This window comes from Mustela lutreola, chromosome 13, assembly GCF_030435805.1.
Source record: "Mustela lutreola isolate mMusLut2 chromosome 13, mMusLut2.pri, whole genome shotgun sequence".
Classification (NCBI taxonomy): domain Eukaryota; kingdom Metazoa; phylum Chordata; class Mammalia; order Carnivora; family Mustelidae; genus Mustela; species Mustela lutreola.
Window position 1 is genome coordinate 27,622,274 of NC_081302.1, and position 15,756 is coordinate 27,638,029.

The window sequence follows — 15,756 nt, forward strand, 5'->3', positions numbered from 1 at the left end:
TACTTTGCCTCATATCCCGGACTTGGAGTTAAAGAAGCTGGCAAACCAGAAATTCCAACAGATGCAGAAACCCACCCCCTTCCCCCCAAAAAAATCCACAGAAAGAACCTGTTCTCTCCAATCAAAAAACCAAGATGGGCAACCGAGCAAGATAAACACTTTTAACAACAATGCTCTATTCAAGCCAAACACCACAGGAAAAATAGTGGCCTAATCCCCATCTGCACCAGCAAAGACAGAAGGAAAGCCTAAACATCCACTCCACCTCGTAGTAATGAAGTGTCCTCCATCCATCTGCTGGGGTGGGATCAGAAGAGACCTAGTGGAGAGTGAAGACTTTGACCTACTCCTACAGGTAACGAGGCCATAAAGGTCTGAAAAGACTAAAACAGCCATCATAAAGTTGCTTTAAGAAGCAGTTATGAACACACGTAAACCAATTAAAAAATACAAAAACTCAAATATATATATATAAAAACTCAGCCAAGAAATAGAAGATAAAAAGATCACCAATGGAGCAGGACAGTATAATGACTGAAATTTTAAAAATGCCATGATGAGCTCAAAGACAAATGAAGGGGGATGATGAAGGAATCAGTGAACTTGAAGGTTGAAAATAGAAATAAGCAAATCTAAAAAAAAAAAAAGAGAGAGAGAGAGAAGAAAAGAAAGAAATAAGCAAATTGGAATGACGAAGAGAAAAAGAGAAAGTAGGCTAAATAATAAAATAATGAATAATAACAATAACAGTTTCAGGGACCTGTGGGACTAAATCAAAAGTCTAACATTTGCATGATGAGAGTCCCAGAAAAAAAGGATAAAGAGGAAGAGACTGAAAAGTACTCAAATATGGCACAAAGATTTCCACACCTGACAAAAGAAATAAACCTATACAGTCACAGAGTTGAATGAATCAGAATAAACCCAAAGAAATCCCCACCAAGACACATCCTTTTCAGACTTCTAAAAATAAAGAGAAAGAAAAATCTTGAAAGCAGTAAAGGAAAAACTCATGTTATCTATAGGCAAAAAACAATTTGATTTCATACTAGATTTCTTATCAGTCATATCAGCCATAGAAATCAGAAGGTAGTGATGCATTTTTCAAGAATGAAAAGAAATGGCTATTGCTTGTTACACTAACAACCCAAAATTCTATATCCAGTGAAAAACTCATAAGATGCTAGCAAAAATGAAAGTATTTTCAAATGAGGAAAAACTAAGAAAAATTGCCACCCAACCTACCTTGAACATCAAATCCTAATAATCTAACTTCAGGTGTTCTCTCCGGCATCCCACCTAAGCAAAATCTACCTAAACAGGGGAAAGAGTTTTTACCCTTAGTTGTGAAAAGACACAGAAACCTAGATGTCCATCAACAGATGAATGGATCAAGAAGATGTGGTATATACACAATGGAATACTATGCAGCTATCAAAAAAATGAAATCTTGCCATTTGCAACAACATGGATGGAACTAGAGCGTATCATGCTTAGCGAAATAAGTCAAGCAGAGAAAGACAACTATCATATGATCTCCCTGATATGAGGAAGTGGTGATGCAACATGGGGGCTTAAGTGGGTACGAGAAGAATAAATGAAAGAAAATCGGATTGGGAGGGAGACAAACCATAAGTGACTCTTAATCTCACAAAACAAACTGAGGGTTGCTGGGGGGAGGGGGGTTGGGAGAAGGGGGTGGGATTATGGACATTGGGGAGGGTATGTGCTTTGATGAGTGCTGTGAAGTGTGTAAACCTGGTGATTCACAGACCTGTACCCCTGGGGATAAAAATATATGTTTATAAAAAATAAAAAAATTAAAAAAATAATAATAATAATAATTCTAAAAAATATATATATATATATATGTTTATAAAAAATAAAAAATTATATATAAAAAATAATAATAAAAAAAGAATACTCTAAAAAAATAAATAAATATTTTATGCATCACTATAAAATTGATTGTATACATTTACATTTAAATGAACAATAATGTTTTTTAAAAGTTAATCTTCTTAATGTGCTCATGAAGTGTAAGAGAATGGTCGAGTTTCATTCTTCTATACATAGCTGTCCAATTTTCCCAACACCATTTATTGAAAAGAATGTCTTTTTTTCCACTGTATATTTTTTCCTGCTTTGTCGAAGATTATTTGACCTTAGAGTTGAGGGTCCATATCTGGGCACTCTACTCTGTTCCACTGGTCTATGTGTTTGTTTTTGTGCTAGTACCATGCTGTCTTGGTGATCACAGCTTTGTAGTAAAGATTGAAATCAGGTAATGCAATGCCCCCAGTTTTGTTTTTCTTTCTCAATATTTCCCTAACAATTTGGGGTCTCTTCTGGTTTCATACAAATTTTAGGATTGTTTGTTCCAGCTCTTTGAAAAATGTCAGTGGAATTTTGATCGAGGTGGCATTGAAAGTATAGATTACTCTAGTCAGTATAGACATTGTAACAATGTTTATTCTTCTGATCCATGAGATGGAATGGTCTTCCATCTTCAGTTTATTTCATGAGTGTTCTGTAGTTCCGCAAGTACAGATCCTTTACGTCTTTGGTTTGGTTTATCCCCAGGTATCTTATGGTTCTTGGTGATTTAGTAAATGGAATCGATTCTTTAATTCCCTTTCTATTTTTTCATTGTTAGTGTATAAGAAAGCAACTGATTTCTGTATATTGATTTTGTATCCTGCCACATTACTGAATTGCTATAACAATTCTAGTAGTTTGGGGGTAGAGACTTTTGGGTTTTCCATATAAAGTATCATGTCTGTGGAAAGAGAGAGTTTGACTTCTTCTTTGCTAATTTGAATACCTTTTATGTCTTTTTGTTGTCTGACTGCTGTTGCTAAAACTTTTAGTACTATTTTGAACCTCAGTAGCGAGAGTGGACATCCTTGTCATGTTCCTGATCTCAAAGGGAAGTCTGTCAGCTTTTCCCCATTGAGAATATTTGCTGTGGGTTTTTCAGAGATAGATTTTATGAAGTTGAGGAATGTTCCCTCTATCCTTTTACTTTTAATCAGGAACGAATGCTGTATCTTGTCAAATGCTTTTTCTTCATCAATTGAGAGGACTGTGGTTCTTCTCTCTTCTCTTATTGATTTGTTCTATCACAGTGATTGAGGAGATTATGCTGAGTGAAATAAGTCAAACAGAGAGAGTCAATGATCATATGGTTTCACTTACTTGTGGAGCATAAGGAATAACACAGAGGACATGGGGAGATGGAGAGGAGAAGTGAGTTGTGGGAAATCAGAGTGGGGAGACAAGCCATGAGAGACTGTGTACTCTGAGAAACAAACTGAGGGTTTTGCATGGGAAGGGGGTGGGGGATTGGGTGAGCCCGATAGTGGGTATAAAGGAGGGCACGTATTGCATGGAGCACTGGATGTGGTGCATAAACAATGAATTTTGGAACACTGAAAAAAAATCAGATTAAATTTTAAAAAATTTAAAAAATATGTTCATGAAGTATAATTCTAAATAACCTTTCCCAATATTGTCATAAATACCTAACCAGATTCAATGAATCTCCTGAACTATCACAAATTACAAATTCTGAGACCCAGAGTGGACAAAACCAGTTAAACCTTAGAGATTCAACCCCAGCACTTCAGGTCAAAATGCTTGCTCTAAAGATTTTAAAGCTAGAAACATATATATTTATATATATTCAAATTTGGTAAATATAATGTGTGATCCATCCTCAGACTCAGATTCTCGTGTAGATAATATTTGATGTGCAAGTTCAGTATTTGGCAATGTTCAGTATGGATTTGGGAAATCTGCTTACAGTGTGATAATCTGCTTAGGGTACTCCTCTCCTTCACAGAGACTAAACTCTTTATTCTTTAATTTGTTCTTTTAAATCCTCAACCATCTGTTATTTGCTCTTCTGATACCATTTTCTCTGATAATTCCATGAGCTTTGTGTTTCCTTTAACAAAATTCTATCTTTTCTGTTGTCTCTCACAAACCAGTGTGGATGTCTGTATGTGATTGCGTACTTAGATGTGTATATGTATGAAAATATGTGTACTTTTGTGATTCTGTATCCTTATATGTATGCCTTTGTATGTGGGTATTAGTCTTTGTGAATGTGGTTAGGTGTATAGATAGGTTTTTATGTGTTTGAGTGTTTATGTGTGTTTGTTTGTATTTATCTATCCATCAATCTACCTTTAAATGTTTGTCTTCATTTCTACCTACCTAGTTACCTACCTATTATCTATCTAGAGTCCAAATCAAGAATCACTCACACCTTATAGAATATTCTTTCACTTAACAAATTCAAATGACCATCTAATCAAAAACACATGCCCAACACCTAAAAGGCACTAGGAACTGTGTCAGTTACCGTGATTAAGCCATTAAAATGTATAGTTTCTGCCTTTAAAAAACCCTCTGCTCTTAAATTTTTTTAGAAAATTGAGATTATGGATGTGCAAGTAAAATATAATGTATTTTAGTCATTTAACCAAAATTATACAATCTTACGAAAATTCCTCAGCATCTCATTAAATAAAATCTTTACATTTCTTAGGCTTGCACATTAGATTCTAATAATCTGACTCAGATGTTCTTTCCAATGCCCAATAGCCCCCTTGAATGACTTCCTGACATCGAACTTGTGTTTTGGTGGAATCAAGTACTTCACCATTTCATAAATACTCATTCCTCCTCAGTTGCCTCAAAGCATTGAACATGCTATTCCTTTGGGGCCTATCCCTTCTCTTCCAATTTCAGTGCATTTAATCTGAACCACTTCCCCAAACTAGGACAGATTCCATAGTAATTTATACTTCATTAATAGCCTTCCTTTTGATTGTACTTCTCCCAAAACAGTTCCATTATCTACATAGGTCAGTCAAAACTATATAACTAGCATGCCAGAGACATGGCTATCACTGTGTTAGGCAGTGGGAGACAGCCATCAACAAAAGAGACACTGCTCCTACCCACATGGGGCACACACATTAAAGCCCAGCAATAAAGGTGGACATTGAACAAATTATTTAAAATAAGTACATAATGAAGAATGAGTAAGTGCCATGAAAGCAGATACAGAAGACTATAAAACCTTGTAGCAAACATGTTCATGTGATTTATGTGGAAGAACATCACTAAATGGCAAATGCTTTGAGAGACAACATACTTATGGCACCTCCTGTGTACCTTGTATAAACAGGAGGCATTCAAATAATACTAAATGGATAGATATTTTTAAAAATACTAAAAACATTTGTTCAGTTCATAGTAATAAGAAAGTGGAAAGACTGCTTATACAACTAGGCTGCTTTTCATTCTACTTTTAAACATGATGTAGCAAGCAGATAACAAGGTTGTCATACAGCTTTACCATATCTTCTTGATTGCAGTTACATGAGGTTCTTAGGAGATCATGCAAATAACACAGAAATCAAACTATGGTTTTAGAAAATAGCCATAATTGTTGTTCTGTGACTTCAAGAATCAACAGCATATTCTAAAAGAACAAAGATGCTCACTGAATTAAAAAGCTTTACAAGTGCACTTAAAGTACTATGATTATTCTAGGCATAAAATAAGTCACATTAATTCAACAAACATCACGGTCTGACATGTGCGTGGCTATCCACTAGGCCAGAAATCTCTCTGGATTCAATCTCAACCAGAAGGTCATCCAAGAAAAAGCACTGCTACTCGGAGACATCATTAGACACTACCATTTCTGAAAATCGACTTCAATTTCAACTTAATTATATTGCATTTCTTATTTTGTCCTAATTTTAATACAGAAAAAAATCCGATTTGAGCATTTTTTTTCTAAAGGATTTTATACACTCACTGCCCAAATTTAGTGAAAGTGATTTATAATGTCTGTTTTCATGAAGCTAGGTTCAAGTAATAATGATAATATACTAGCAGATGGATAGGGCAGTTTAATCACCAGACTAGTAATAATTTGATTTCCCAAATCCAATACGGATGTATTCATTGATAAATTAGGTGTGAAGTGAAGAGAACATGAAGCCCTACAGAAAAGTTATTTTCAAGCTCTGAGTTACTATGTGACTTCAAACAAATATGGGCATTCACCCCACTCTCTTCTTAGATTATTTCCATGTATTCTATTGAGCAAGTAAAACGCAGGATTTGAACACTATCCAACAGATCCTATTACTTCCCCTTGAAGTCTTCTTTTTTTCAGTATGTTAAAATTACTGAAATGAAAAGAATTTTGATAGAAACTGAAACATAATGGGAACTTTTGATTTCATGTCATCTAAATAGGGTACCTAAACTACAGAGGCCAAGAAATTTGTCTTTTTAAAATAAGATTTAAGAATTTATGGTTTTGAAAAAAGAGTAGAAAGAAGGCATATGATACAGAAAAGTACAAAACATATGAGAAAATATCACTAAAAATCCCAATACCCATAAATTACTATAATTAGCTTGCTATAAATAACATTTCAGGCCTATGGCCTTACTATAGCCATACTAAATAGAAGGTTATACAAAAAGAATGATTAGGTGGATGGATAGCAGATATGGATAGGTGGATGGACAGAGGGACATGGTTTTCTAAAATCTACAAAATATTATATTTGCCATGACAGTTAAAATTAAAATAAATTTTATTTATATTTATTGCATTTAAATTAACCAAAGAGGAACTGAATTAAAAACAAAGACATTTTCAAACTTTAGTAAGTCTTTTTTCAGCACAAAAGATATCCTTTTAAGTATTGTGAAGTTAGAGTCATTTTAACATTTTAATTTATACATTATTATTTCACTTCCTGTTACAAAATATTAAGATTTTTAAGACTGTTACTATTCTTTTGTCTTATGAACCTTTTTTTTTTTTTAAGATTTTATTTATCAGAGAGAGAGAGAACAAGCAAGGGGAATGGCAGGTTGAGGGAGAAGCAGGCTCCCCCCTTTGCTAGGAGCCCGTTGTGGGACTCGATCCCAGAACCCTGGGATCATGACCCAAGCTGAAGGCAGACGCCCAACAGACTGAGCTGAAACTTTTTAATTATGTTCTTATTTTTATATTATCAAGGCTTCAAATAATTTTTTCTTTTTAAATCATAATTCCAACCAGTATATGATCTTGGTTCTGTTTTTGTTTTTGTTTTTGTTTTTGTTTTAATGGATTCAATGCTCACCACCAGCTGCTTTACCATACCTTCTATGTTTCTAAGGATTTTATCTGTATGTACCTTTTTGAGACCAGATTCACTTTTAGGTAGTATCAATGCCAGTTTAGCCTAGTTTTAGCAACAGTTAAAAAAAATCAACTCTCAATGTCTTAACATCACACACTTATTTCTTGCTTATACTAAATACTCAACCCATATCATTAACGATCCAGTCTGATAGAGACTCCACCTCAATAACTGCCTGGATAACTATGGTGGTAGAAGAATGGGATAGCTGGGAATAATTCAGTGGCTCCTAAAAGATGCATGTCATTTCCACTTATGTAGAAAGGGAAGTCCAATCCTACGATACACTCTAAAGGAGGAGAACTGGAATATAATTGTGAGTATCTCCAGAGATTACCACAGTCTAACCTTCTGGTCACTGATATTTGGAACACTCTCTTTCTTGCATTCTAAGCACACTCCATGGAGACAACACACAAGTCCCTTCCAGTCACTTCATCACGTTTGAGAAGCAGGTCTCTGGATGAGTCGTGGTAGTCTCTCTATTGGGAAACGATCCATGCCCATACATGTTACATTCAGAAGTGGCTCCTCTTGAGTTGAAACCTCTGAACTAAAAAGACGTTATTTCACCCGTACACATCCAATGTAAAATGGAGAAATAGGAGTAAAATGACCTCAAAAAGCAACCTTGTTGCTAAAAGAGATAGGGGATAAACAGCAGATTGAGGCATGCAAAATTCTGAAATACACTAGGCAAGCATTTTGAGGCTTATCTACCCTGAAGAGGGAGAATATTCCTTAAATAGGCCAATTCTGTTCCCTGGATATAGCTCCTTTTGTCCATCATCCTCCATACACCTTGGCTCATTCCTCTGTGAGGTTCTTCTTTCCCATTGTACATGGGCTCTAAAAGGATCTTAACTGGTAGTGACATGCACAAAACAAACCAATATATAGATCATAGGAGTGTCAAAGGGAGAAGAGAGAAGGAAAATGGCAGAGGGCTTGGTTTTTCATGATGTGATCTGTGCTTTAAATCAGCATTTGATATGCAGTATTATTTCCCCCATGATCAGAATTCATTGCTCAAAAAATGTCAAAAAACAAACCCAAATAACCCTTAGTTAAAGCATTTATTCTTCTCATTGAATATTCTCTTCTGCTGGTGAAGATGCCAAGGAGAATTCTTTTACCAGAGAATATAATGGTCGTTATATTAAACTGGAATTTAAGATTGCTGGCTGGTCATTTGGGGCTTATCATATCACTGAGGCAATGGAAAAGAAATTTACTGTATTGACTGAGAGCTTCATCCTGATTATCCCAGAAAGACGGCGGTGGCCAGAAGACAGAAACAAGAAGATGTATGTCAAAAGACCTCAGAGATCCTATTTTGGGTTTGTTTTATTAATTTTATTTTGAAAATTTTCAAATCTACATAGACTATTACAATACACATCCATACCCCTTCCTCTCTATGTATCAAATTTTAATATCTTACCACATTTCTTCATCTCTCCACAGATGATATATAGGTGACAGATAGATAATACATACATACATATATACATACACACATAATAGGTAGATGGATTATTTTTCTGCTAAATCATCTGGGAGATTATTTAGATAGACATCATTGACTTGGAGACATCATTGACTCCTTAATATTAAATACTTCTTCATATTATCTCCTAAGAACTAAAACATTGTTCTACATAAACATAATGCCATTATCATCCTTAATATGTCATCCACACTTAGAACTTTCTAATTATCCCCAAAATAAAGCCGTAAGATAGTAAATAGTCTTAAGCTGTAAGCCTTTCTACTCTACATCTGAAGGAAAGCAGAAAAGGCTGGAAGTAGACCCCTCAAGGTCATAGAAACGCATCCTTAGATTCCCAGTCCAGGATGAGATCTTAAAATAAAAGTATGGTCTCCTCTGCATTGCAATGACATTATAGGTGTTGCAGATATCAGGTCACTGAGCCAAGGGCGAATAAGCTTCAGACCTGATGGTGATCCTGTCAGTTTTCCTCTCATGTCCCCAGGCTCACCATTTCCTATAACCTGTAGAAACAGAAAGCAACTAGAAGAATCTTTTTCAGGTTTCTTACACAGGTGGAAAGTGGGACTAGTGCCAGCTAAACCCCTATATTCATGCAGTTAACTTGGCTGCCATCCACCATCTCACACAAAACACTTACTTCATATGACCCTGCAGGAGTAACTTCCTGACTACCACAGGATGCTAAAAGTACAGCACACCCATGAATTCATCTGACTCATATGTATTTCTATTTCATTTACAACCACAGAGATTTTTATGCTCTGCTTAATCCCACCTAAGGGTTTTTAGTTTTCCTTTCCATACTTCATGTATTATCTTTATGGGTATGTCACAGAAAATAGGACATTGAAGCATAAACTATTTGCAGCATATTCATTGGAAGTACTTACCAGGACCACTATTTATGGTTATGGATAACTCTGTCATTTCTTCAAAGCACAGGAAGAACTACATTAAGAGTGACTAGGGGGAAAAATTTTAGCCTGATGCTTCACACCAAGTTGTGTACCTGGCCAAGGGCTGCATGTGTCCATAGGAGAAAGCACCTTTTTCTAATTCAAATATAATTTGCTTACCAAAATACATGTTCATAGATATGTGCTGGTGAGAGAAGATATCTTTCCTTTACTACATATAAAGGCAGCTTATGGGCTTATGATATTCTTGGTCATTTTATTCATATAAAGTTTTTTTCCTGAGAATTGTGAAAAGGTAATGATAGTTTTTTTTCAATCCTCACATAAAATTGATAAAGAAACTAGATGGAAAACCCAAAGTCCTAATGATAAAGGGGTCAATTCAACAAGAAACTATAACAATGCTAACCATATACACATCTAACAATAGGGCTTCATATAACATGAAATAAAAAAAAAAAAAACTATAGGACTGAATGCACAATTCAGTAGGAGACCTCAACATTCCTCACTCAGTAATTGATAGACTAAGTATGTAATATATTGAACTAACTGACGTTAGTGCACTCCACTCAATAGCAAAATACACCTTCTTTTTTTTGAGTGCATATAAAATATTCACCAAGATACATCATAATTTGGGCCCCTCTACCCCCAAAAGGAAAAATGCAATGAATTTATAAAGGATTGAAATCATAGAAAGTATGTTCTCTGACCACAATGTAATTAATGTATGAATCAACACAAGAAAAATCCCCAAATATTGGAGAATTTAACAAAAATATTTCTAAATAACTGATGTATCAAAACAAACTCCCATAGAAAATTAGAAAATATTTAAAATCGACTTGGAATAAAAATACAACTAATTTAAATTTGCAGGATGCAGCTAGAGAATTACTTAAGAGGAAGGATTTGCAATGTAAATATTTATATTTGAAAAAGCGAAAAGTCTCAAATCAATTATCTAAATTTTTCAATGATCTAAAATCAATTATCTATTAATTATCTAATCAATTATCTAGAGTATAGATGGGAATGTAAATTGGTACAGCCACTATGGAAAACAGTATGGAGGTTTCCTAAAAAATTAAAAATAGAACTACTATATGATCCAGCAATCCCACTTCTTGGTATATATCTGAAGGAAATGAAATGACTATCTCAAAGACATATCTTCACTTCTGTGTTTCTTGCAACATTATTCACTATTATTATTTACAATTGCAGCAAAGACATGGAAACAATATAACTATCCATCAATGGATGAATGAATAAACAAAGTGTGAGGCACATACACACACCACAATGGAATATTATCAGTCACAAAAAAAGAAGGAAATCTGCCTTTTGTAACAACATGGGTAGAATTTGGAAGGTTATGCTAAAGTGAAATAAGTCTGACAAAGATAGACAAATACTGTCTGATTTCATTTACACGTATTTTAAAAAGCTAAATCTGGGGCATCTGGGAGACTCAATCGTTTGAGTCCAACTCTTGATTTAGGCTCAGGTCATGATCTTGGGGTTGTGAGATAAAGCCATCCACAGGGCTCTGTACTGTGTGATCAGAGCCTACTTCAGATTCTCTCTCCCTCTTCTCTGCCCCTTCCCTCCCTCTGGGGATTGCCAGGAGCTGTGGGTGGGAACAATAGGGGGAATCTGGTGAAAGAGTACAAATTGGCAGTTATAAGGTGAATAATTTCTGGAGATCCAATATAAATCATGCTAACTACAGACAATAATATTGTATTAAATATTTGAAAGTTACTAAGAAAGTAGATCTTAAATATTCTCACCACACATAAGGAAGACAATTATATGAATAGAGATGTTAACTAACTCTACTGTGTTAATCATTTTGCAACAGATACATGCATAAAATCATCACATTGTATCTCTTAATCTTATACAAAGTTATATGTCAATTACATTGCAAAAAGCTGGAAAAAAATAAAGTAATAAATGATTCCCAGAAGATCCTGATTAAAGGAACAGCAAAGTTATTGACTCTAGAAAGTAGATAGTTTGGTTTTCTTTTAAAAAAAAATCAGTCTAGTTCCTAAAACAGGCTATATTGATAAGTATTGGTTTGTCTTTTTATTAAACAACACATTGTATCATGCTTACTCATTTGAACTACTTTGTAAAATAAATAATCTAAACATTTGTTTTATAAATATGAAGATATAAACATTTGATGTGACAAATAATATGTAGTTCTTTATAGAACTAATAATGCTATTAAAAACCTAATTAGTCAGTTTTGAAGGATAAGGAAAAATATATTACCTAAAAAACTATTAAATAAAAGTACACCAAGTTTATTTTTAAAATATACCGAGCAATAATTAAAAGAATTATAATCATTCTGTAACCTTCAATGAATCAACAGGTCAAGACAGTATCGATGACTGCTAACAAAAAACAAAATAAAATAAAAGTAAAGAAACTAGAAATAATATGCCTCCTGATGAATAAGCATATCGTAACCTATAAGCTAAACAAAGAGATCAAACCTGAGTCTGATCAAGCTTCTGGGTCTAGATACAGGAACCTGGGAGGACAGAAGAACTTTCAACAGTTTGAAATCAGCAAAACCCGGGGTGTAGGAAACTGTAAATAGTCCAGATTCTAGAACAGATAAATTATAAGGAAAATAAATAAATGAAAATTAAACCTGTAAACTAAAAAAAAAAAAAATCAAATTAAAAATAAATAGGCATGAATAAAGTACCATCTAAGCATTTACACCTGTGTAATAAAATAAAGAAAAGTGCAGAAATAATACTATAATTGTTAGTTTTGGAGTGATGGAAAGGTTTTGTCTGGGATGGGGAAAATGGAGTGTCTGCTGGGGAGGATGGCATCATTCGAATTTTTTTTTTTTTAAACTGGGTGGTGATTATGGATGTGTTCAACTTAAAAAAAATTATTGAGCTACCCATTTATTTTATATGGCCCCACATATTTGTTTCATTTTATAATAAAGGTATTAAACCCAAAAAACAAAGGTGAAACAAAATAAAACAGTTCCTGAGAATTTGGTGTCAATGCTGTTGTCATAAACATGAGGTACAAAGTTGACTAAAATGGCCATTTTTTGAGTAGTTGATGCCTGAAATGGAAGTACTAGTGGATCATTTAAATATGATGAATATTAACCACCTTGATCTTCGTAATCATTCCACAATATTATGTATATCAAATCATCATATTAAACATCTTAAATATATAGAATAATATTTTTCAAAGAAATAAAAATACAATTTAAATACATACATACATACATATATATGTAATCTGGCACATGCAACAGTGGAAATACTCTTGTTATCAGAGTACTTAGTCCAGGCTCAGGTATACTAGCATCTAAATAGGGGAAAACAGCATTTAAATTGAGAAGAAATTACCCAGGAGAGTATATGAGGGATGTTCTACAGAAGTAAGGGGAAAAGCAGAAAAGAAAAAGCATGGTACAAAGAAGTCCTATAGAAACTCATAACTGGAACATAAAAGATATAGTGGGAAAATATCAAATTGCACATACCTATTTTGAAATAAAGATGCCATTATGACCTTTAAAATGAATTTACATGTGCATTTCCTATTTCCTAACATATTAATATAAAACTACATACCGTGATGATGCAAACAGCTTAATACTGCACAACACATTGTATCTGGCTGTAGAATCTTCAATAAACTAAAACAATCAAATCAGTTCTTTTATCTACAATAATGATCACATGGCAGACACTTCAGTATAGTCTAGTATATGCTGGTGATTTTAGAGATAATATTAGATAAGTTGCTGGAAAGATAATCTACTCTTTTATACTTGTGTGCAGATAGGCAAATGTGCATGGCATACAATATAAGTCTATTTCAATTGAATCGGTTGTTGTGATATTTTTTGTTGGTACATCCCAGAGTCTAGCCTATCAGACGGTCTTTGTTTAATGAAATCAATAACATGTTGACATCTATAAAACAGATTCCTTCTGATGTAAGTAAATGTAAACTCATCATTTGACAAATATTTAAAGCCTTGTTGGTTATCTTATACTGAAATCTGAAATGCTCACCAAGCTGAATATATCAAATATATGCCATTAAAGAAAAAAAGCATGATTTTCAGTTATTACCTCATTCCCTAATATAAATCCAGTGAAAAGTGTTGAAATATAGAATATAGTATGTCACTATGAAAACATACTCAGGTGAGATGACATTTTCTGTAAGAAGACAGTATGAGGAAGTGATATTAGATAATGATATTTTAAAGGCTTATATTGATTGACAACTACTAAATCTAGAGCTTATCTGTCAAACCATGGATAACAAAGAGGTGTACAGTGGAAATAAGTTAAATTGCTTGTTTCTAAAGCCAAAAAAGTTTTCACAGTGGAAGCTAGACAATCACTAACAAACTCTGATTCAATGTCCAAGAAATCCAATAAAAGTAGATGTTTATTGAGGTGTTTCTTTCATAGCATCATGTAATCAATCACTTAAAAATCCTTTCTTCCAAATAAAACTTTCATCCTAGAATGAGTTATAAAAATCCATTTAAATATTGCTTTATCCTTTTTAAAAATTGGCATTAAGCAAACTATCAGCCAATAAAAAAACAAAATAAAGGTGAAGACATATCCTTAAATCTGGACAAGAATTATTTATGCTAGAGGAGTGGGATAAAATATTATTCATAGGGAGAGTAAATGCATCCTGTCTTTGGAAAGAAAGGTTAGGTCAGAGGCATAAATTAATTGTGATATTAAAAATAACTTACAGGAGAGCCACTGTTTTGGTAAGATAGCATTTTTTGTTGTTTTTTAATGGGTGAAGAAAATACACATTTTTACTTCACCAGTAAATTAGTATTTATAAAATAGCATATTATAAAAGGGATATACGGTATAAGCTATATATGTCTTATACTTAATATCACTTACTAATTTGTGCAGGCCCTTTTTTGTTCCTTTAAACAGTTACTAAACAGAGCCGTTGTGTTCAAAATTGATTTTGCTGTCTCAGCCACATTAGGCTGAGATGCTTTTTAGCTTTCATCTGAATGAACAATTTCCTAGTTAGACACACTGGATTTGGAGTTGGGTCAATAAAAGCTTTACTGTGTCCTTTCTCTTTCCTCTTAGAGCTCACAAAAGAGACCTAAATTCCATTCATCCTTTCACTTGCCACAGTGGAACCTTTAGCAATGCAATTATGGGTTGAATGAAGAAACATAGCGCGAAATTGGCAAAGAAACAAATAGGAATCCTCTATGTCCTATACTCGCACCCTTGAAGATTTGTTACCTCTGGGTATGCATGTAAATTTGTCTAACTTTAACTATTTGCCTTTGCTATGCTTTGGGAGCATAAATCCTCATCAAAGGTTCAGTGTAATCCTACCGCATCTCATGTGGCTAAGTCTTAAGTTATTTGTAAGGAAACCAATTTGATTGGATCCTGGTATTTAAATTTTAAAGTTTTGACTGGATTGAGTCAGAAAGTCAGAAAGAAGCTGGATCAGACTCAAGCTGAATGGTGTCATTCAAAGTGATCAAGTATTAAAAAGTCAGAATTTTTTTTAATATTCATAAACATTTATAAAAATTATTTTTTAAATGTCTATCCTATTTTATGTATTGTGATATAAGCACCATGAAATACTGAATCATTTTATCTGGCACATTTGAACTGAAAATAACCAGTCCTAAACTATCAACAGTGAATGAAAACAGTGAATGAAAACTATCAACCTAATATGCTATAATTACAAAAACGATGATAGTTCCTAAGGAGAAAGCATGGCCGTTGTGTTAATAAATCCAACAGTGATTCCACAGCTTGCGTACCAACTGGTGTTCCACTCTACTGTGTTTCACTTAAATCCAAAAAGGATAGGACCAGCTCATTTCTGAGATGGGCAGTGTTTTTTGGCTTATAGACTTTTTAAACCTTATCAGATGCTTTTTCTTCACAAGATGTAAGAAAATATTGACTTATTTTCTCTAATCCAAGTTCCTTTTAAAATTTCTTTCTAGTGGCATAAATAATGAAAAAACTATGAATACTCAAGAGAGGAA